The sequence below is a fragment of the Doryrhamphus excisus genome, chromosome 1, assembly GCF_030265055.1.
Source record: "Doryrhamphus excisus isolate RoL2022-K1 chromosome 1, RoL_Dexc_1.0, whole genome shotgun sequence".
Classification (NCBI taxonomy): domain Eukaryota; kingdom Metazoa; phylum Chordata; class Actinopteri; order Syngnathiformes; family Syngnathidae; genus Doryrhamphus; species Doryrhamphus excisus.
Genome location: NC_080466.1, coordinates 15,737,220 through 15,761,459, shown reverse-complemented (window position 1 = coordinate 15,761,459; position 24,240 = coordinate 15,737,220). Strand labels below are relative to the sequence as shown.

General features: G+C 37.1%; 1 long non-coding RNA gene across 2 annotated transcripts; it reads right to left on the bottom strand.

Annotated features, from left to right (window-relative positions):
• Positions 1 to 2,697: 2,697 nt before the first annotated feature.
• On the bottom strand, positions 2,698 to 23,723 carry LOC131140988 (uncharacterized). Of its 2 annotated transcripts, none has more exons than XR_009132486.1 (3): positions 23,573 to 23,723; positions 13,971 to 14,151; positions 2,698 to 3,122 (listed from the first exon to the last, which is right to left on the bottom strand). It is a non-coding gene; the product is annotated as an uncharacterized LOC131140988 (long non-coding RNA). The 2 variants fall into 2 exon arrangements; XR_009132487.1 differs by lacking the exon at positions 2,698 to 3,122 and adding an exon at positions 13,579 to 13,713.
• Between the last annotated feature and the right edge of the window lie 517 nt (positions 23,724 to 24,240).

The window sequence follows — 24,240 nt, the reverse complement described above, 5'->3', positions numbered from 1 at the left end:
AAATGATAGCCAACGGACCGCGGGCCGCCGCCGCCCCCCTGCTTCGCTAAACACACACTTGGCTCTCTCTAAATTCTTTTCTTTACTGCTTAATGTGTTCTTAATTAAAGACATGAGAGGTAACGATGCTTATAGCATCACGCTATTCTAAATCATCGACATCAATGGCGCCCCCTGTGGTTGGTACCCAAACTCTCAAATAGACAATTAGCTGCTAAGTCTCGTTTTACTTGATGGCGGCCATTTTTTTTTCAACCAATCTTGCTAGAATTTTTACACGCATGCGCTCGGCGGTCCGCTAAAAGGTGTGCAACAAATTTCGCTAGCATCACGCTATTCTAAATGACATCGATGGCGCCCCCTGTGGTTGAGCTCAGACATGCTAGCAGACAATTAGTTGCTAAGTCTCGTTTTACTTAATGGCGGCCATTTTTTTTCAACCAATCTTGCTAGAATTTTACACGCATGCGCTCCGCGGCCCGCTAAAAGGCGTGCAACAAATTTCGCTAGCATCACACTATTCCAAATGACGCCCCCTGTGTTTGGGCTCAGACATGCTAGCATGTATGTAATACGGATATACTCAAAGTTTTATAATCATTACCCAAAATCTCAAATTGACAATTAGCTAACTTAATGGCGGCCATGTTTTTCAACCATTCTTGCTAGATTTTATTACACGCATGCGCTCGGCGGTCCGCTAAAAGGTGTGCAACAAATTTCGCTAGCATCACGCTATTCCAAATGACATCGATGGCGCCCCCTAGCATGCATGTAATACGGATATACTCAAAGTTTTATAATCATTAGCCAAATTCTCAAATAGACAATTAGCTGTTAAGTCTCATTTTACTTAATGGCGGCCATTTTTTTTCAACCAATCTTGCTCGAATTTGGTGTGCAACAAATTTCGCTAGCATCACGCTATTCTAAATGACATCGATGGTTGGGCTCAGACATGCTAGCATGCATGTATTACGGGTATACTCAAAGTTTTATAATCATTACCCAAAGTTTTATAATCATTACCCAAATTCTCAAATAGACAATTAGCTGCTAAGTCTCGTTTTACTTAATGGTGGCCATTTTTTTTTCAACCAATCTTGCAAGAATTTTACACTCATGCGCTCGGCGGGCCGCTAAAATTTGTGCAACAAATTTCGCTAGGATCCGGCAAAACATCCTAAAATTAGAGTGGATGTTGTGAGCTCATCCTATTAGCTAAACGTCCCGACAAAGACAAAATGTCCTCTCAATAAAGTTGTGATGTCAACACACACACACACACACACAGGGACGGGATTGGATCATGGGATTACTTAAAGCATATTTATTTAACAACTCTCAATTAAGTGCGGGTGTCCCAGGGCGTTATGAGTGGCTTAAAGGGAACTCAAGCGCGTTTTGATGACAATCAAGCCCCCCCTCCCACTCCACTCCCACTTCCCTCCATTTTGCTGATTAAATAGAAGCGTTTCAAGTGCGGACACAATGCTATTAATTAAATCATTAGACGAGTGATTCGCTTATGAGCGTTGGGAGCGGCGAGAAGGCACATGAGAAGCCGACTGCAATAACTACTGAAATATTCATTAATATAAAAAAAAGATTGCCTAAATTCATGGACAAGGATTACATGTGTTGAGACACGCTCTCTTCTTTCATAGGGCCGCCCCTCCCTCCCGGTCCCTTTTTTTGATCGCCACATGAGGGGATCGAACGATTGCACAAAGAGTTGCAAGTGTACACTCACACTCACTCACACAGACAAAACCTACAATATTAAGATAGTTTGTTTAATGAAATATGAAGCAGTAATGATGAATTATATACCAACACAAAGTAACTCATAAAGCAGAGTTGGAAAAAGTTCGAGTCGGTGGTAAAGTGGATGACCGCAGGTTTGATTGCCGCTTCCAGCTAGCCTTTCGACCTGAGGAAACTGTCATTAAAAGTAAGAAATTAGAACAGATGGTTTTCCGAACCCGTCCTGTTGGACGTAAACTCAGGGTGGGCTTACAGAGGTGGGGGTACTGTCGTGACTTGAATTAGCCTTGTTGACTTTATGGGTTTTTTTGATACTTTGAGTATCACAAAAGCAGTACAACAAAAGCAGTAATGATGAATTATATACCAACACAAAGTAACTTATAAAGCAGAGTTGGAAAAAGTTTGAGTAGGTGGAAAAGTGGAACACCGCAGGTTTGATTGCCGCTTCCAGCTAGCCTTTCGACCTGAGGAAACTGTCATTAAAAGTAAGAAATTAGAACAGATGGTTTTCCGAACCCATCCTGTTGGATGTAAACTCAGGGTTGGCCTACAGATGTGGGGGTACTGTCGTGACTTGAATTAGCCTTGTTGACTTTATGGTTTTTTTTTTGCTACTGTGAGTATAACAAAAGCACAGGTGTCATGGCCGAAACCCAGCCAAGTACTGTCAGGAAGATCAGTGTAGTAACCGTACCTACAGGTTGTTTTGTTTTTTTTAACGCGGAGCCGTCAAAGAGTGGACCTCTAAGCTTGTTCCGCTGTTATGTTGTCACCGCAGTGTCAGGTATTTCCAAACAAGACTTGTCTCGTCTTTGAGGATCACACACACCTTAAGATGTTCTTTTATTGTCATTTACTTGACGTCCGGTCTCCACAGTTTACCTTTCAGCTTCACTTGTCAGTCCAGAGGCGGTTGCCGTTGGAGACGGTAGAGAGAAGCTCTCCATCCAAGATTGATTGCTTCCGGTACATGTAATTCAGTGGTTCCCGAAGTGGGGTACGTTAATTCCCATATGGGGTACATGAATAAAAATGTAAAACAATTAGCGTCTAAAACTCAAAAACGCAAGCTGTAAGTTGGATAGGTCATGAAATTTAGTGAAAAAAAACTCTTATGCATATTGAGTATATTAAGTAAAAAGCCATTAATAAAATAATTTATTATAATTTTTTATTACATTAATATATAATATATAATATAAAAAAATTGTCATTTTAGTAGTTGAAATATTAAAGAAAAAAAAGCCATCTATGGTTTAAGTTATAAGTTATACAGTAGCATCCACCCTACCCAGTTCAAGTCTTTACAACAGGGGTGTCCAAAGTGTGGCGCGGGGGCCTTTTATCACAATCTAAAAGAAAAGAAAAAAGAAAACAAAAAGTGAAAAATTAGCATAGAAATAAGCAAGAATATATTCAAAATATTGAGATAAAAATCCTCATAATATAAAAAAATATATTAAAAAAATATATAAAATATAAATATTTTATATGAATATATTTTATAAAATATATAAAATATAAATATATAATATAAAACATTTTCATTTTAGTAGTTGAAATATTAAAGAAAAAAAGCCATCTATGGTTAAAGTTATAAGTTATGCTGTAATTTTGGGAAAATTAGGCTGCGCAGTTATGAAAGGTCATGAAATTTAGTGAAAAAAATGCCTGCATTTGCTTTTTTTCCCCCAATGCATGTTGACTATTATTATTTTGGTAACTTGACAGCACATCTGCGTCAATCACACACAATAATGTGTCTTTCTGCTGCCTATTTTTCTTGTTATTTTCCCTCTTCATTTTTTTTTTTTTTTAGTATCCATCTGTTCTGCAGCGACGAGTGTGGAGGAGTGTCTTTCCCCCTCCTCATCCCCATCCCTCTCCAGGAGCATCAAAAGGAGGAGGACCCACACAGGGTGTTTGAAGAGCCCGCCGAGGCTCCCCGATGGGTGGTGAAGCGGCAGATGCTGGAAAGCGCAACGGCTCTATCTATCGAGGCGGGAAGAGCCGCCTTTTTTCGTCTGCGTTTGTCGGCCCGTCGCCGTCTTTTCTGGCACATCAACCCTCTCGTCGTCGCGTTATGGAATCTCCCGCTTTTTCCTGCATCATCGTCACTCATCATTATTGTTCTTTTTGTGTGCGATAGCGTCACACAGCTGCGCCCGCCGCCATGCTGACTTTGTGGCCTTTCGCTCCCAGGGTGCCGACTCACCACCTGCTCACTGCTCATTCCACACCAGCCCTGAAAAAAACAACCCCTTTCGCCACCTTTTTCTTTGCCTGAGACCCCCATGAGTCCTAATTCTTCACCCTAAATGCCTCTAACTATGTGGCAGAAAAGTCCCTTTTCTGCTCCAGCGGTGTATTAAGGCAATGTTCTCCAGACCTCATAGTAATCTAATGGAACTTTCATGTACCATGTACCATGTTGGTCGCCATAGCCTGTTTTTTCAATCCAAATCAACAGAACACTGACTTCGCACACTATAGGCTGCTGTTATAGCTGCAAAATTGAATTTGATGGTCAAGCGTCCCAATATTTTTGTCTGTTATGTTAGTTGGCATACTATTTCCTGGTTCATCGAGGGTGACGGACAGTGAATGGAATTATTCCGTTGGTGGACCATTGTCCACCAATCATGCCATAATTTCAGCTGACGGAAAGTTACGTTGAATCGGAAATATTCTCAAAACCCAAAAGGGTGTTGGTGGACCATTGTGTTTACACCATAATAACACAAAACCTGAAAATAAGTACAGTGCAACCTTGGTTAGCGTGTTTTTTTTTTTTGGTTAACATACAGAATTCATACCATAATTTCAGCTGACTGAAAGTTACTTTCAATCAGAAATATTCTCAAAACCCAAAAGGGTGTTGGTGGACCATTGTGTTTACACCATAATAACACAAAACCTGAAAATAAGTACAGTGCAACCTCGGTTAACGTGTTTTTTTTGGTTAACATACAGAATTCATGCCATAATTTCAACCGGGACTGATAGTTACGTTGAATCGGAAATATTCTCAAACCCAAAAGGGTGACGGACATTGAATGGAATTATTCCGTTGGTGGACCATTGTGTTTACAACATAATAACAGAAAACCTGAAAGTAAGTACAGTGCAACCTCGGTTAATGAATGTTAGTTAGCATACTATTTCCTGGTTCATCGAGAGTGACGGACAATGAATGGAATTATTCCATTGGTGGACCATTGTGTTTACACCATAATAACACAAAACCTGAAAATAAGTACAGTGCAACCTTGGTTAGCGTGGTTTTTTTTGGTTAACATCCAGAATTCATGCCATAATTTCAGCCGGGACTGAAAGTTACGTTGAATCGGAAATATTCTCAAACCCCAAAAAGGTTGAGGCCTTTTCATGACCCGGTGTGAACAGAAGCGCCATAAGAGCCGATGATACGAGACCCTCTAAGCGGAGGGCCACAGCTGATTGGACCGCCACGGCGCTGACGGCACGGTGAGCGATGGACGCCGTGAGCGAGACATGAATCATGTGTCTGGGAATTATGTCGGCAACATTTAATATAGCCGGAGTGCATCTCTGCTCCCGCGGCCAAGGCCCATGGAAGGGTCTAAACAAGTGTGTAATGGGCTGACAATTGAATCAGGTGTCTGGTCCTCTTAAGGAAATTAAGTTGCGGCTCCAGCGCCGCCGCTTAATGAGAGGCCGCCTCGCCGACAGTGACGAATGGCGGCTGACATAGGGTGGGAGTGCTGGACCGACACGATATCTGCATTTGGAACCTGTGATGATTTTTCATCGAGCGAGACCCTCACCCACCACCACGTTCAAACACTTTGTCCCGCCTCCCGACACACTTTGACTCGCTGGGGAGGCGTCGGGGGCCCGTGCGGGGGTCGGCCATTTATTTGCACATATATTCCCAGGAAGGGTGACAGCTAATAAAGAGGGGCTTCTTCTTTCCAAGTGTTTTCGCTCCTCATGCTAGCTATTATATGATTTTGATGGATGCCACACTCTATTGTCACAGCATGAGTGTGCACAGCAGCATCCAACCCCATCTAGTCCAAGTCAAAGGGTGTCCAAAGTGCGGCATGGGGGGCCTTTTTTTTTACAATTTAAAAATGTAACTGAACAAGAAAACTTGTATAAAGTATAAAGTGAAAAATTTGCAATAATTTAGCAAGAATATATTAAAAATATTGATAAAAATTTGAATCTGAGAAAAATTCCTCATTATATAAAAAATATATAAATAAATATATAATATAAATATATATATAATATAATAATTAGATAAAATATATAATGTATATAATATAATAACATATATTATAATATAATATATAATTATATATAATACTAACATATAATATAATATATATATTAAAAAGTATATAAAATATACATATTTTATATATATTATAAAATATACATACATAATATAAAAAAAATCATTTTAGTAGATGAAATATTAAAGAAAAAACGTAATTTTTTGGTTAAAATTATAATATTACAAAACAAACAAAATTAAGTTGTAATGTTGGGAAAATTAGGCTGCAGAGTTACGAAAAAATGACATACCGCGCTCTGGAGTATAAGTCACAGGACCGGCCAAACCATGAAAAAAGTGAGAGAGTTTCCGGTTAATGTAATTCAGTGGTTCCCGAAGTGGGGTACGAAGTGGGGTCAACTAATTTATTTCTCCTTTTCTGGTCCAAATTAGGATTCAACCCTGGTGGAGGTCTTTGCTCCATTCAATGTTCCTCTGTCTTGCAACTTTTTCCTGGATGACTTCCATATCAAACTAACATCACCAGGACTCATAGGACTCATCCTAACACCAGTTCCCACTCTAGTTTGAGTCACTTTCTGCCAGTGAACTTTCCTGTAGCTCAACTTCTGCTAGACACCCCCCCAACCCCCCACCCCAAAAAAAGCCTCCTTCAATCCACATGAGAATTCTTAAAGATCTCAGCAAGCGGAAGGTTCCTGCATGGAGAGACAGGACGTCCGATCACAGCGAGCGTAGGCCATTAAAGATGAAGAAGTGGGGTAGGGGTGGTGGGGGCGGGTGGAGCGTGTGGACACTTGGTCCAGTAATGAGCCAAGGCCTGGACTACAGGGTCAATTATTCATAGCCAGCCAGATCCAGCAAGGAGGGATGAGGTCTACTGACTGATGCCTCTCTAACAAACAGCGCCTCCAACTATAGGCCGCTTTAAAAGGCATAGTAGAGTGACCACTAACTCGAGTGGACATCCAGACGGAGTACTTCCTCATTCCACTCCGCCCCGAGTGGACAGCGACACGTCTAAGGTGGAATTTGTTGGAATTTTGCTGGAATTCCAAAGTCCCCATTTTTTAGTGCCATTATTATGAGCTGTTCCGGCAATGCGGTCGTGCAAGTGTAAAAAGAAGTTAACCTTTCCAACTAAAAACATGTGTGTTCCAGGGTCAGTCAAACTCTGGCCATAATTCATACTTTTGAAAAATATTATGAACGTAATATTATCATACAAGCATAAAAAGAAGTTAACCACTGTTTGTATTAAAATGTAATCATATGTGGCGCATACGATACAAGAATAAAAAAGTCAAAATATTAAGAAAATAAAGCTGTACTCAAACAAGAAACAGTCCTAATTTTATGAAAATAAAGGTACAATATTATGAGGAAAAATAAGGTAATTTTAACATAAAGTAAAAAAATTAAAGATTTTTCTTTCTTTTTTTTTTTTTTACAAGGAATAGCCAATACAAAATAAAGTTGTACTTTTTGGAAAATTTGATTGGAAAAAAGTTATATTATTATTATTATTTATTAAAAATATATATTTTATTTTTTTTTAAAAAGGTACAAGTTTTCAAATTACACCATATGCTTTTTTCCAAAGGAAAATTGCACCAAAAAAATTATTAAATTTAAATAATTTTTTTTCCCATCATCCACAACCCTCATGCGAAACATGCATTCTAGCGCGAGCGATCAAGTTAATATAAACTAGCTAGCAACGGATCATCAAATCATCAAAATACATTTTCCAAAAAATAATGATAGTTTATAACAGTAGCATAGTGTTGCAATATATTTTAAAAATATGTTTTCAAATTACACCATATGCTTTTTTTTTCAAAGGGGAAATGCACTAAAAAAATTAATTAAATTTTAATTTAAAAAAATTTGCCCATCATCCACAACCCTCATGTGAAACATGCATTCTAGTGCGAGAAATCGAGTTAATATAAGCTAGCTAGCAAAGGACGTCATTGAAAATACCTATTTTGAGAACCCCTCAAAAAACACATCAGTGTTCCATGTACATAACCAACTTGTATCTTAACCAAGCTACAGCAATATTATTATCGTAGCAGCTAACATGAAAAACTATCGCTAACACGATATCGCCAATCGATACCTAGCTGTTCATTTCGCTACAAAGACTCAACAGGAAGCTCGTTTAGCTGAGGAACGGAGCACATGTATTGTACTGTAAGATACAGCCATCCCAAGGAAAGCCGACATTGTAAGTGTTGTTGACGGAACTAGCGTAAGTACGTAGGGATACTTGGGTGTGGAGGAGGAGAACCCCCACTCTCCCCTCCTTAACCCCCCCCATTCCGTGTTTTGTTTGCCTTTTAATCAACTTCAATTTCATCTCCATCAATTGAGGCCCACTCGTCTTTTTTCACGTCTTCCCGGATTACAAGCAGGAGTCCCCCCCCCCCTTCTTTGTTATTGTTTGTTCCCTCTTTGAGTCGCTTCGAGGAGAGAAAGGGCCTCTTCACCGCTCTCCTGCCTGTAAAGATGGTAATTGGAGGGTAAATAGCACACTAAACGTCAGCGCTGCACCGCCTGGGCTGCTTTGGAGGTGAAGGCAAAGAATGAGAAAAAAAGAAAAGAAAAGAAATGAAAGCCTATTTAAACTGTTTTTAAACATTTTTTTTCTTTGACACTCCACCATCATCTTTACGCATCTTTAAACACCAGGAGTTGCAGCTTTTAACAATATTTACTCTAATTGGGAATAACTTCTGTGCTTTTTATCCTGCTCATTATTTTGGATCAATTGACTTTATTCTCATTTACATTTTCCTACTTCACCCTCAAAAACAAAACTCTATGTTTTTATAATAATAATAACCCTAACCCTAATAATAATAATAATAATAATGAATTAAAAAGTAAACAAATAATAATAAATATAATAATAATCTCATTTACATTTTCCTACTTCACCCTCAAACACAAAGCTGTATGTTTTTATAATAACAATAATAAGAATAAATAATAATAATAACAATAATAATAATAAATACGTCAGAAGAAATACATAACAATAATAATAACTTATTATTCATGAATTGATAATACTACTAATAATAATAATAATAAATGAATGAATGAATAAATAAAAAAATTAAAAATAAATAAATAAATTAACAGTAATAAATCAAATATCTGTTATTACTTATTATAACTACATTTTACTTAGTTCCTATTATTTATTTCATATATTTATTCCTCATGATTTATTTACTTAATACCCATTCTCATTCTAATTTATCTATGATATTAATATTATTGTCATATTATTATTTTTTCATCCGAAGTCACCCACAAGCTCAAACAGTTATTATATAATGTACTCAGGATATTGATTCAAATATATGTAAAACATTTACTCTAATTACATAATATAATATTATTATTACTATTATAGTTGTTTTATTTTGTATTTATAGTATTTATTTTGTTTTTTTCCAAGGGTATTATTATGATTTAATGTTGTGTAATATATTATTATTACTATTATTATTTTGCTTCAAGGGTTCCTTATTATTATTATTATTATTATTATACACCAGTGCTTCTCAAATAGTGTGGGGGGGGGGCGCCCTCCCAAATAGTGGGGGGGGGGGGGGGGGGCGCCCTCCCTCCCCCGTCAGGGTGGAGGCTTCCATTCCAATGTGGACCTACCAACATGTAAGAAATAATAGTACTCAGCATGCATTTTGACTCTTCAATACATTTGTATGCTCTCCATTTTGTCCCTTGGGACGTAAATAATGGAGAAGTACTGTTATATAGTTATAATATAGTAATCATAATGCATCAAACATATGTTAATCTTTCATAATTGTACTATTTTAGTTTGTATTTTTAAGTAAATATAAGGAATTATGTACTGTAATGTACTCATTATGATGATGATTATTATTTTTCTTATCCAATCATTATTATTGTTATAGTAGAACTAAGAAGGTATCAGTGATATCGAGCTTTTTGACTCCACGTAACGTCGACTAACTCCGATCGACTCGACTGGCATCCTCAGTGTTGGTATAAATGTCGTTTTTAATGAAATGTGGCAAAAAGCGAGCGGGGCTTCGTCCTCATTGCCGTGCGGCGTGCTCAGGGCCTCGCCATTTGGCAGCCATTGTCTTGATGAAATAATGTCTCTATTAAATGCATCCCCTGCTCAGCTAACGAGGCATGCAGTCAGATGATGCTGTCAAGTGGGTGACAGCCACCCCCCCCCTCGTTCCCCGCCTTCACCCACTCCGAATAAATATGCCAGCTCCACCTTTTTCCACAGCGCTTCTAGTCCCAGTTCAAACAATGGCTGTCGGAGATTCGCTGACAGCTCCGTAAAAAAATTCCCAACAAGATCTCCTGCAACGACCAGGAATATCTGTGATGAAGCAACATGATACGCAAACATCTGCTCTTCTTCTTCTTCTTCGAGGGAAGCTTGGGTATCTCTGAGGTTTTGTGGGTGAGCGGATTCACACATGAATACCATCCCAAACAATCCCAATTAAGTGATGAGCCGCACGGTGGACAAGTGTTTATCACAGCTAGGAGACCTGAGTTCGATTCCACCCACGGCCATGTCTGTGTGGAGTTTGAATGTGTGAGTTTTTTCTCCGGGTACTCCGGTTTCCTCCCACATTCCAAAAACATGCTAGGTTAATTAGCGACTCCAAATTGTCCATAGGTATGAATGTGAGTGTGAATGGTTGTTTGTCTATATATGTGCCCTGTGATTGGCTGGCCACCAGTCCAGGGTGGACCACGCCTCTTGCCTCAAGACAGCTGGGATAGGCTCCAGCACCCTTACGACCCTTGTGATGATAAGCGGTAGAAAATGAATGAATGAATGAATCTATAATTAGCCTATAATTAGAAAGCACTTCACTGTTTTTTCCTTTTCCCCCCATTTTGTCCTCATTTCATTTTCTTTTAATTTTCAACTTAAAAATTCTTTCAAAATTTTCTTTCCGTAATGTGACTTAATTTCTATAATATTAAAACGTTTAGCCCCAATATAATTTTCCAAAAAATGCAACTTTATTTTGTTTTGTTTGTTCCATACAACTTTATGACGTTTTAAAAAATATTTTTTCATTAATTATATATTTTTAATAAATAGAATTACTGATCCCTGACAAGTTTTTTTTTAGATGTGTATTATTTCCATAATATTAGAACGTTGAGCCCCAATATAATTTTCCAAAAATTGCTAATTTATTTTGTTTTGTTTGTTTCTTACAACTTCATGACCTTTTAAAAAATGTTATTAAATATTTTTTTAAATAAATAAAATAACTGATCCTGGACAAGTTGTTTTTTGTTTTGTTTTTTTAGATGTGTTTTTTATGTGTATTATTTTAATAATATTAGACCGTTTAGCCTCAATATATTTTTCCAAAAATTGCAACTTTGTTTTGTTTGTTTCTTACCATGTTATAACCTTTAAAAAAATATTGTTTTTATTTTTAGAATTTAATCTTTTCTGTTCATATTTTATTCTCTATTTTCAAGAAAAAAAGTATAAAAACATGTTTTATGTTAACATTTTTGAGAGTCAGCTGCTGATGACATCACTTCTGGTCCAGATACCATTTTGTTTAGCTAGCTAGTAAAAGTATGTTGACAAAGAAGGACGCTATGGGATAAAAATAGATCGACTCAACCGGTGTATTGATAACATGCGCACTATTGCATGCTAACAAACCAAATGCACACAAATCGAGGCAAAATTGTGGCGTAAATTTTCGACGCTAACCAAGGTTCCACCGTCGACGTCCATTGTCCTCCTTATGCTATTGCTAACAAACAAACACATGATGGAGTACTTTTTAATGTCAGATTCTTTGTGCTATTTTTGCCGAGTTCCTGAGTTCATCGCAATCCGATGAAAAACCCACATTACCATTTTTGCTTGTGAGTTAGCGATGTTGTTTAAAAGCTAACGGACTCTTAGCATGAAATAGATGTCAGTGTTTCGGTTTACCATAAACGTCCATCCACTGCATCGTTATTGCTGCCGATTGTAGAAAATGCGTTCCTTGAGTAAACACAAACAGGTTAGCCTTGCATGCTATGCTAATGTTTTCATTTTGGACTTCCCAAACATCAAAAATGACATGAAACCAATTCTTCCCAGTCGTAATATTTACAGGTAGACGGCGGAGGGCACGTAAAAAAAGTCGAATAAAACGACACGGCTAGCTAGCGCGATAACGCTATGGGCAATTAGACGGAACTCCACAAAAGCCGTCATACATATTCATTATGGAATCTATAGGAATTGCTAAGTCATGTCTCAGAGGCATTCACATACAATGGCACTTTTATCATATGCTTATCAGTGCAGACCCCCCCCCCCCACTCTTTCTTATGGAGCTCGATCTTTTGGCCCCTCAATCACGGAGCATATTACTCCTCTGTCAGAGCAAAGCACTTCCTAACGACAGCCAGGCCAGCTGGGACTGAGCAGAGGGCAGGAGGCACATGCATTAACATAATAATCCAAGCACGCTCCCCACAGGCCCTGCGGCCAGACAGCATATTAGGTAGAACCCCCACACACCACCACCACTACCACCACCGGCGCTACTTTCACTCCCACGCCACCACCAGCCCTCACGGAAGGTCATTGGAGAGAAATAAAGCTGCTCCGCAGTCAGACTGTCAACCTGTGGCGAAGCTCCACTGACATCCGCCCTAATTGTTGACTAAAGATGACATCGCCGGAATAAATAAACATCTTCATGGATGATGCACGGCCTGGAAAAGTGTGGCTGGGATTGGGAAAATTAATACTTAATGGTGACGACCACTAATGTGGGGAAAATTTAAAAAATAATAATAATAATAATAAAAATAATGGATGGCTAAATGTGATTTTATCAAAAATAATATTAATAATAATAATGTAGATGATGAAAGTGTTACACATTTTAAGAATATAAAACTACAAATAAAATTAAAGAGTTGATGAAAAGTTGGTTAAATACAAAAATAAACTAAATTAATTTGAAAAAATGAAGGAGTAAATGTGGGAAAAAATGTAAAAAGAAAAAGTAGCAGCATAATAAACAAATTCAACAAACTAATAAATCATCAAAATAAATGTGAGAAAAAAGTAAAAAATAATAATAATAAGGTAGAGGATGAAAAAATGTGATTTTATCATAATAATAATAATAATGTAGATGATGGAAAGTGTTACACATTTTAAGAAAATAAAATTACAAATAAAATAAAAAAAATACTTGATGAAATGTTGGTTAAATAAAAATAATAACTAAATTAATTTGAAAACATGCAGGAGTAAATATGGGAAAAAATGTAAAAGAAAAAGTAGCAGCAGCATAAACAAATTCAACAAACAAACTAATACATAATAAAATAAATGAGAAAAAAGTACAAAATAATAATAATAATGTAGAGGATGGCCAAGTTTTGATAAAATTGCAAAACCACATTTTAAGAAATTTAAATAAAAACAAAATGAAAAAAGATGATAAAGTGTGGGTTACATTTAAAAAATGCAGAAAATTACTAAATGTAGGCCAGTCCAGGGTGTACCCCACCCCACCTCTTGCCCACAGTCAGCTGGGATAGGCTTCAGCACACCCCCACGACCCAAGATGGATGGACTAAATGTGGGTAAAATTGTAAAAAAATAAATAAATAAAAAAGTATTTGGATGATGACAGTATTGATACAATTGTACCAACAAATTAAAAATATTTATTTAAATATTTAAAAGAAAAAAAAAGTTAAAACGAAAATACAAAAAAAAACCATAAAAATTTAAATGTAAAATGTGTCAGTAAAAAAAAAAAACAAAAAAAAAACATGACAGCATCTTTTCGCCCTGCCGTCCTCACTGAAGTAAAACGCACACACTCACCAGCTTTGAGAACCAGAAGAGATGGTGGAGGGGGGTTCGGGTGAATGATGCCATTTTTTTTTTTTAGGGGGGGTTTCTTCCCCGTGGCATGAAGTGTTCTGTGATCTCTTGCACCAGGGTACCTCCAGTGGCCTTCCTAACCACATGAGGCATTGTGGTAATAAGAGGGGACTGCTCATGCCTGGAGACATAACAACAAAAAAGCCCAATGCAGCAGCAGCAGTAAGTAGCAGCAGCACCAGAAACAGAAGAGACTTTGTCTTCTGATCGGGGAAAGAAGGACAGTCAGGCTGTCATTCATCATGTCAGAAGGAGAAGACACGTCCACACATCCTTTTTGGCTATTCTGCCTGTGGACTTTCATGGACAGCCAAGACGACGTGCCAATTACTGCCAATTGCAGAGCGGCTGGCCTTGGCTGTGGACAATTGTCCATGTGGAATAAGAGTGACGGCACGGTGACAGCTACCGTATGTTTTTGACAACGTTCTTACAGTGAGAACCCAGGAAAATGACGGAATTCCTCTTTTAGACGCCTTCGAGCGGTGGACCCCAAAAGCTGGGTGGCGGGACTCCAACTGAAACCCACGTCAATACATGCCAGCTAAAACATTTTAAATACCGGAGAGTAGAAATTAGGGGTGATCTTTCAAGGTCTTGTGTGATTTATTGTTTGGAGAAAAGCTCAATCAAGGGGAACAAGGCAGGCAATCCAACCAACTTCAGTGTTTTTTTTCCCCAGCTGCTTGCTACGTGTTGATGCCCAAGCAGATTTGATGAAATTCTACATTTGATCAAATTTACTTCAGGATTTGTCAGATCAACCCATCTACTGGAGATGTGCGGACTTCATTCATTGCAATGGGCTCAGCACCAACGTTCAAGTGCTGAGTTACGTTGAAAACAGAATTAATTTCCAAAATGTAGGGATGACTAAATGTGAGTAAAATAATATAAAAAAAAAAAGTAAAAAAAAAAATATTTTTTTGAAATCCAACAGATGACAGGGTTGATGAAATTGTAATAAATAAACAATAAAATAATAGAAAATGACTTAATGTGACAAAAATTTAATTTATAATATTATATATTAAATATAATAATAAAATAAAAATAGTAATATTAAACAGAGGATGGCAATGTATTGTTATAATTGTAAATAAACTAATTGTAATTAATTTCCAAAATGTAGGGAAGACTAAATGTGAGTAAAATAGTAAAACAAAAATGTAAAAAAATAAATAAATTTTAATCCAACAGATGACAGGGTTGATAAAATTGTAAACAATAAAAAATAGAAAATGACTTAATGTGACAAAATATAATTTATAATATATTAAAAAATAATAATAATAATTAAGAATAATACATATATTAAATATAATAATTAAATAAAAATAATATTAAACAGAGGATGGCAGTGTATTAATAAAATTGTAAATAAAATAAAATTTTACAAACTAATTTAAAAAGTGTATATAAATGATAGACGGTTGGGTTACAGTAAAAAAAAAAAGTATATAAACATGTAGATGATGACAAATTGTGAGTAAAATTGTAAAAATTTAAATATACCAGGTGACAGTGTGTATGATACCATGTACAACAACATTTTAGGAACATAAAATAAAAACAAAAATTCAAATATATATTAGAAAGTGTGGTTTGAATTCAATATTTTTATTGTAAAATTGCCAAAGAAAATAAGAATAATGTAATAAATAGCAATGATGCAGTCGTACTGTACTCCATCCATGTCTTTAAAGGTCAGAGCCAAAAGTGTCCCCTCCGCCAATCAGAGAATATAACATATAACAGCCTCCATAACAAGGAAAACAGTTTCACTTCCATTAAAAAAAAAAATCACTATAATGCTCTTTAATTGTGTGTAGGCAAAAAAAAATCTTTTCAAAAGAGCAATGGTAATTTTACGCTGTTAAATAATTCAGCGCACATTAATAACAGTCTGGGCCAAGAGCAGCTGTTTGAGGAGTGATGAGCCACTGAGGAGCTGGAATCTCTGGATTTTTAAGAAAATTACTTTTGTGGTATTTTTTCATGTTTAAGTCAGACTTAAACATGTTGGGGGGGGGGGGGGGGGGGGGGCAGGACATTTAATAGACACAACATACTGTATGCAACCATATAGTCATACACAAATTGTACCCAATATTAGCAGTATTGGTCTGCATATTAACCAAGCAAAAGGGATACATGGACTTTGTATCGATACCATGGTGACTAACTGCACCATGGTATCGGCTGGCCTCAGGCTTCCTTTCCAGTTCATTTAGGGTCGGTGAAAAAAAGTTTTCTACCACTTGTGGAGCAGTGTCCACCTCAACCGATAAAGGAAACCTTTCCATTGACGGTTACACTTTATGCCATTTTCTGTCGGAGTAACGCTTGATTTTTGTCAACATGTCTTGGGAAGATCCATATTTCCATCAGCAAGTCAGGTCGGTCCTGACTCTCGGCCCCCATCTGCTCCGACGTTTCACCCTCTCATCTCCCTCTCTCAGCTTCTGAAAACCTGTAGTTCGTCCTCCGTATATTTACACTCAAAAATAAAAGATTCTGGATCCTCACTGGTACCAAAGTACCATAATTTCTGGTGTATAAGCCACTACTTTTACCTCACATTTTCAACCCTACTCATTTAGGGTAGGTGAAAAAAAGCTTTCTACCACTTGTGGAGCAGTGTCCACCTCGACCGATAAAGGAAACCTTTCCATTGACGGTTACACTTTATGCCATTTTCTGCCGGAGTAACACTTTGTCGACATGGCTTGGGAAGATCCATATTTACACCAGCAAGTCAGGTTGGCCCTGACTCTCGGCCCCCATCTGCTCTGACGTTTCACACTCTCTTTTCCCTCGCTCAGCTTCTGAACACCTGTAGGTCGTCCTCCGTATTTTTAATAATATTTATTATGATTGCTTAATACAAAGCGCCTCTAAATTTATTTAACAACTGTACACAAAAAACCAAAAAGGTACATTTCTGCAAAACGTTGAGATACTACATTCATTTTACTTACAAATGTATTATTATTATTATTATCAAAGGGAAAGAAAGTTACATAACAGTGTCAACCAGAAGTTACATTGATAATTGAAAAAAACATGTGGAGATTTTTTTTGGTTTATTAAATACATTAAAATTTAATTTTAATAATATTTATTATGATTGCTTAATACAAAGTGCTTCTAAATGTATTTAAAAATGTGTGCACAAAAAACAAAGGTACATTTCTGCAAAACATTGAGATACTACATGTTAATTTTCCTGACAAATGCATTATCATTATTATTATTATTATCAAAGTGAAAGAAAGTTACATAACCGGGTCAACCAGAAGTTACATTGATGATGGTGAAAAAACATGGAGAATTTTTTGGTTTATTAAATACGTTAAAATAAAATTTTAATTAATTAATTTTTTTAAATAATTATTTTTTTTTTAAATACAAAGCGCCTCTAAATTTATTTTTAAAATTGTATGCAAAAAACAAAAGGTAAATTTCTGCAAAACGTTGAGATACTACATGTTCATTTCCCTTACAAATGTATTATTATCAAAGTGAAAGAAAGTTACATAACAAGGTCAACCAGGGATTATATTGATGGTGAAAAAATAACGGAGAATATTTTGGTTCATTATGTTATTGATATTATACCAGAATCAAGATAATATAATCTGATACCGCAATTTCACTTTCCTTATTACTGTTGCTAATTCCTAGTTATTTTTCAAATTAATTGTCGTTTAAACTAATAATTAAAAGTGACTGTCTTATTTTTCAACCGATGACGACTTTTATTTTTTTCCATGTCGGAAAAAATCAGGTCAGCGCGTGGAAGCTTTCGAGGTGCACGCAGGGCCAAGCGTGGAGAAGGCATGATTAAACGGAAATGTGCTGACGCCTCCGCTGTTTGTTTGTTTATGGAGGGGAAAGTCAGGAGGTGTTGTGAGCCTCAGAAGCGCTTTTTAAAGCTGATCTGGCTCCTTCAAGACACCGCCGCATCCGACTTCCTGTTGTTGACTCGCAGCCGAAAAAAAAAAAAAAAAAGTACTGCTGCAGCAGCCTTAGACGTCCTAGAGCAAGCGAAAGAAAGCACTTAATTAGAAATACAAATTCTCCCAGATTGTTATTAATGGGAAGTGTAGAGTAAGCAACACATATTTTGTGCCCGTAAGTAAGTCTCAGGTATCTTTGATGTGTGGCCCACGGCGGATGCTGATGCCTGGCTTCTGGGACGCTGCCAGCGCCAGACATCTGGCTACTTTGTTATCATTGGCTGAGCAATTCCCGGGAGAACGCTCTGGTGACACCGAGGCTCACGGTGTCCTGGCAAGGGAAATGATCAGCACATTTGGAGTGGATTAGAGACGCCAAAGTGCTCCTCAAATCTCTACAGGGGGTCCAGAAGTGGGGTTCGTCATGGGAGTTCCTCAGGGCTCTGTTGTGACACCACTGTTGATTTTTTTTTTTTTTTTTTGAGAGGTGGTTCATCCCATCGGTTGGGTCAGTTGGGATTTGTCACATGCCGAAAAGGTAAATACGCAAAAAAAATTGCTCTGACCAATCCTGAGGTTTTGAGGAACGGCCCATGCTAAGTCCCGCTTATTTCTCATGAAAGCCATTTTAATCTAGTAAAAATTGAATGGTTAACATAATTTTTCCACAATACCACAAATACTTTAGCCGAGAGTACACTGAACGCAATGAGAAAATTGGTTACTGCAGCAAAGTTGAGATTGTGGACACACTGCAACAGGGCAACCTAACGTATGCATGACAATTTTAGTCATTACTAGCCGTATATTACAAGATAATTTTTATTCAAGGAGACTGAGGGCAGTGAGAAAAACCTCAGCAAAGTGGAGACTATGGTGTATAATACTGCACATGTAGAGGACTGAGGGCAGTACTACAGAAAAGTGGAGACTGGAGTATCACACTACACAAGGCACAGCAACAGGGCACAATAACATTAGCATGCATGTTTGTTTTTATTATTTTATAGTTGTGTATCAGAAGATACTGTACATTTTATCTAAGAGGAGAGTGAGGGCACTACTACAGCAAAGTGGAGACTATGGAGCATTATGCTGCACAAGGCACAGCTACAGGCCATGCTACCATTAGCATATGTGTTTGTTTTTGTCATATTCATCGTCGTGTATCAGAAGACACATTTTATCTAACAGGACAGTCAGAGTACTACTACAGCAAAGTGGAGACTATGGAGCATAATGATTAAAGTCACAGCAACAGGGCATGCTAACATTAGCATATGTTTGTTTTCGTCATATTCATAGTCGTGTATCAATATACATTTTATTTAACAGGAAAGTCAGTACTACTACAGCAAAGTGGAGACTATGGAGCATAATGCTGCACAAGTCACAGCAACAGGGCATGCTAACATTAGCATATGTGTTTGTTTTTGTTATTTTATGGCAGTTTATTAGAAGATGCATTTTATCCAAGTGGAGACTGAGGAGCATCATACGGCACAAGTCACATCAACATGTAGTACAGTATTTTATTCACTATTTGTGTAGCTTTTTCCGCATCTCATGTGTTGGGATTTAAAAGATTTTCCTGACTAATGCATTTTTTCCCGCCGCCTTGGAACGCTCCACCCCCATTCCTTAGCTTCCCAACTGCTGTGATGCCGCTAAATGCAGCCTGACAATCCCTCATACACAAAAACACTTGTTTAGAGGTCAAAGAGAAGAATGCTGCCTAAGCAGTGGTTGACTGAGGATGGCTGGGAGGATGGAATAAGGGATGGGGGGGGGGTGATGAAGTGACAGCGTGAAGCTTATTTATGGGATTGATTGAGGTATCCGTGTCTTTTCCCCCTTTTTTCTCCTGGCGTTTCCATTTGTGAATACAAAGCTGCGGTGACCCATAAATATTACATGGTGTGGAGATGCAAAGCAGGAATTAATGACTGGGGTGTGTGTGAGGGTGTGTGTGTGTGTGTGTGTGTGTGTGTGTGTGTGTGTGTGTGTGTGTGGCAGATCCCAGTGGGATTCTGCTTAGACAGGCGGGGATGGTGAGGGCGTGGTCTCTCTCACACATATTCCATAGACCCGTTTCTCTCTTTTTTTTTTTTTTTTTCTTTTTACCTGCTCGTCTAATGTTCACAACATTAGTCGCACTTTCTGCACACCAGGGGCAAAAACACCCCAAAATTATATTGGATTAAAAATATGTTTTTTTTATTTTATAAAAATGCAAAAAAATAATATAAGAATTAACAAATATATTATTGAAAATAAATTAATAAATAAAGGAAACCTGAATATATTTGTAACAATAGTAATACGATTTTTCATCATAATGAATTTTTCCTTTATTACTGCCCTTTAAACCTTACATTAAAATAAAATAAATTACATTAAAAAATACAAATAAACACTGAATATACATAAGGGAATATGTAATATATATATTTAGATTTAATTTTAACTAAGTATAACATTATACATTTGTGTATATATCTATATAGTTTTCTTATATAATAATATTTATATTAATATGCTAAATATTGTATGTGATAATACGTTAAAATGGAATTATTTAATAATATTAAAAAATGTACACAAAAACAAAGGTAAATTTCTGCAAAATGTGGATATACTACATGCTCATTTTCCATACAAATGTATTATTATTAAAGTGAAAGAAAGTATAAAATAAAATAAACAATTTTCAATTTGTGCTACATGTGTCAGGTTTTAAGATATAAAAACAATATTTTTGTGCTTATGAAAAACCTTTAGACAGAGTTTGGACTAGCATCATACACAACTCAAAAACAGTCATTTTAGCATTGATGCTAATGCTAACACCCAGCCACTGAATGCCTGTGCTAAATACAAACCGGACAGCTGGAAACGCACAACTCCAAACAGCAATGTTAGCATTGATGCTAATGCTAAAACAATAGCGGTGTTGTTCCCAGTCCACTAGCTAAGCTAGCATTAACATCTTTGTGACGCTGTTGCTACATTTTGTTTGGATGCAGACTTTCCTCAGAAAGTTTTGACCTTTTTGTGATCTTTAGCACGAGAACATAGCTAAGTTCTCAACAAACGAAAGTGTAAAAATGCAAATAATAATAATAATAATAATAATAATAATAATAATAAGGATAACTATAACATATCTGGTCATCATGCCGAGCTGATGCCTCATATCTGATACACAATGAACAAATGTAGGTAGGCCGACGATGACACACACACACACACACACACACCCACGGCAACAGGAAGAAGAAGGAAAATGATCATTATAGCTGATGAGGCCGCCATGACAGCATGACAGCCGAGCGCTTTTTAATTTGTCGGATCACATTGTGACACGCGCCATCACAGGGCGGCGGAGATCTTTTCATTTCTGCACAAGAAGAAGTACGGAAAGGAGGTCAATTAGCATCAAGCCGCTGACAAGCCTTGTATTACAGCGCGGGGACAGTCAAACTAATGAGGGAGGTGGCAGCGGCGGCGGGGACGCCTGAATTAATCACTTTTTACCTGCCGCTTGACATGTTTTATGTGTTGTCACACCAGGTCAGGTTTACTCAGAGGAGCGTCTTCTCATAAGCGTTAAATACACTTCACAGCATCGTGTGGAGAAACCGGGTCCCCCTGTCATGCAAAAGTCACTTTTTTTTAATGATGTTCTAACAGTAATACGTGTCCCCGGAGTCTGTTTATGAGCACCAAACGTGAGAAAATTCCATCATCCCTCGTTTCTTTGCTACACTTCTGAGAGGAGAGGTGCTCCGGTTTATGGGATTTTTATGACGTCATGAAGGAACGGACATGGTACCTCGTCTGACCCACCCTGCCCCAACTTCACGGACAGCTTTTAAAAAAAAAAAAAAATTAAAGCAGGCTTTGCTACACATCTTTAAATAAAAAAAAACTTGTCCAGGATCAGTTATTTTATTTATTCATTAAAAAAATATTTAATAAAAAAAAATTTGAAAGAATTTTTAAGTTGAAAATTTAAAAAAAAATTTAATGAGGAAAAATGGGGAAAAAGGACCCACCCTGCCCCCGACTTCATGGACAGCTTTTTTTTTTTAAACAGGCTTTGCTACACATCTAAAAAAAAATTGTCCTTGATCAGTTATTTTATTTATTTATATAAAAATATTATTCATTAATAAAAACATTTTTAAGTCATAAAGTTGTAAGAAACAACAAAAAACAATTTTTAATAATTTTTAAATAATTGCAATTTTTGGAAAATTATGTTGGGGCTAAACGTTTTAATATTATGGAAATGAAGCCACATTACTGAGACATTTTTTAAGTTTAAGTTTTAAAATTTTAAGTTGAAAATTAAAAAAAATTCAATTAAATGAGGACAAAATAAGGGAAAAGGAGCAAACAGTGAAGTGTTTTCTAATTATAAGCTAATTATAGATTCATTCATTCATTCATTCGCTACCTATTACCTATTCGCTATCCTCACTCGAGTCGCGGTGGTGCTGGAGCCTATCCCAGCTGTCTTGGGCGAGAGGCGGGACCCGTTGCAAAACGCTGGTCAAAGATCCTCTATATCACAGGCTGCTGTCTTGATAGGCCTTTTGCAAAACACTATCAAAGATCATCTACATGACTGCAGGCTGCTGTTTTTCAGCACATACTGCAAACACATTTTTCTCTTCACATGGAATTTGCAACTCCAACCACTTCTACCTGATGCTTGCCTCTTTAGGAAATTTAGCGGGGAGGTGTGTGTGTGTGTGTGTGTGTTGTGAGGGAGGGGGTCATACCTACAGATTATGGGTTGGAGCCATTGCCATCTCACCATAAAGTCACAGTGAGTCACTGTTAGAAAAATAATAATAATAATAATCATAAAACTCTCCGAAACACAGCGTTGAGAGCCATCCATCCCAAATTTCTTTCAGGGTTCACTTCCAAATGAGCAAAACCTCATTATCGGAAACATACCAGCAACATTTAGAGGTCGGAAAAGCAGAAAAAGTATAACATGCCACCTCTTTATCCCTTAGGCTCATCCAATCACTAGTTAGTACTCAACCAGGATGCATTCAAGGTCTCACAGAAAGTCAGATCTTTTAAAAATTTGTTAGAAAGATGCAGTTTCAGATGTTAAAATATGCAAAAAGAACCACAACAAAGAGGCCGGAACAGCTGATGTTGGAAAGAAGGTTAGCTAGCATGAACAAAGGAGTTGAACAGAGGCTTTTGTAGCCATTGGAGATACTCGGAAAATAATAAAAGCTGTTTTCATTGCTTGTTTAAAGCAGAGTTCATGACGATGGCAACCGTATGGTTCCACGCTTCACAAAAGGCAATATGATGGTGGCTAAAAGCACATTTTTTTTCCTTTCTTTTTTTGCCAGAGAGGTTTTTATTTGAGGTACAATCCGCCTCCTTGCCTCCATATTGATCTGCACTACCTAAAGGTATGTGACATTATTATGAGACTTGACCTTATCATCATGTGCCGCCCTGCAGCCTGTAGGCATACTGGACCCGAATCATTGGACACACAACACTAAGCCACACACACACCCACAACTCCAAAACGCTTACCAGCATGGTGCCGATTTGTGGAGTCACAAAACCTCCAATCAGGTTGTCTTGTCGGTGTTGTGTTGTGGCCCCAGGATGTAAAGAGCAGGACCCAAATGCAGGGAAACGTGTTTTAAAGACGACTAACATGAACACAAAACCACAATGACCCAACGACATAATGGGGGGGGGGGCGCACCTGAACTAAATACACTCAATCACTCAAATGGGAAACAGGTGCGAGGGATAAATGCAAAGCTACGGAAAACAGAATAGAGCAACACAGGAAGTGAATTCAAAATAAGGGCATCAACCAGGAACTAAGGCATGAAAGGAAACTAAATGAACTGTCACGGAGGCTAACTCCCACATCGTGACATCCTTCATTACAAATAATGAGTTGAGTTCACAATAATAGACCAAACAAAATTAAAATAAAGTAAAATAAACTAAGATTAAATTAAATTAAATTAAATTAAATTAAATTAAATTAAATTAAATTAAATTAAATTAAATTAAATTAAATTAAATTAAATTAAATTAAATTAAATTAAATTAAATTAAATTAAATTAAATTAAATTAAATTAAATTAAATTAAATTAAATTAAATTAAATTAAATTAAATTAGCCCTGTGATTGGCTGGCGACCAGTCCAGGGTGTACCCCGCCTCTTGCCCGAACACAGCTG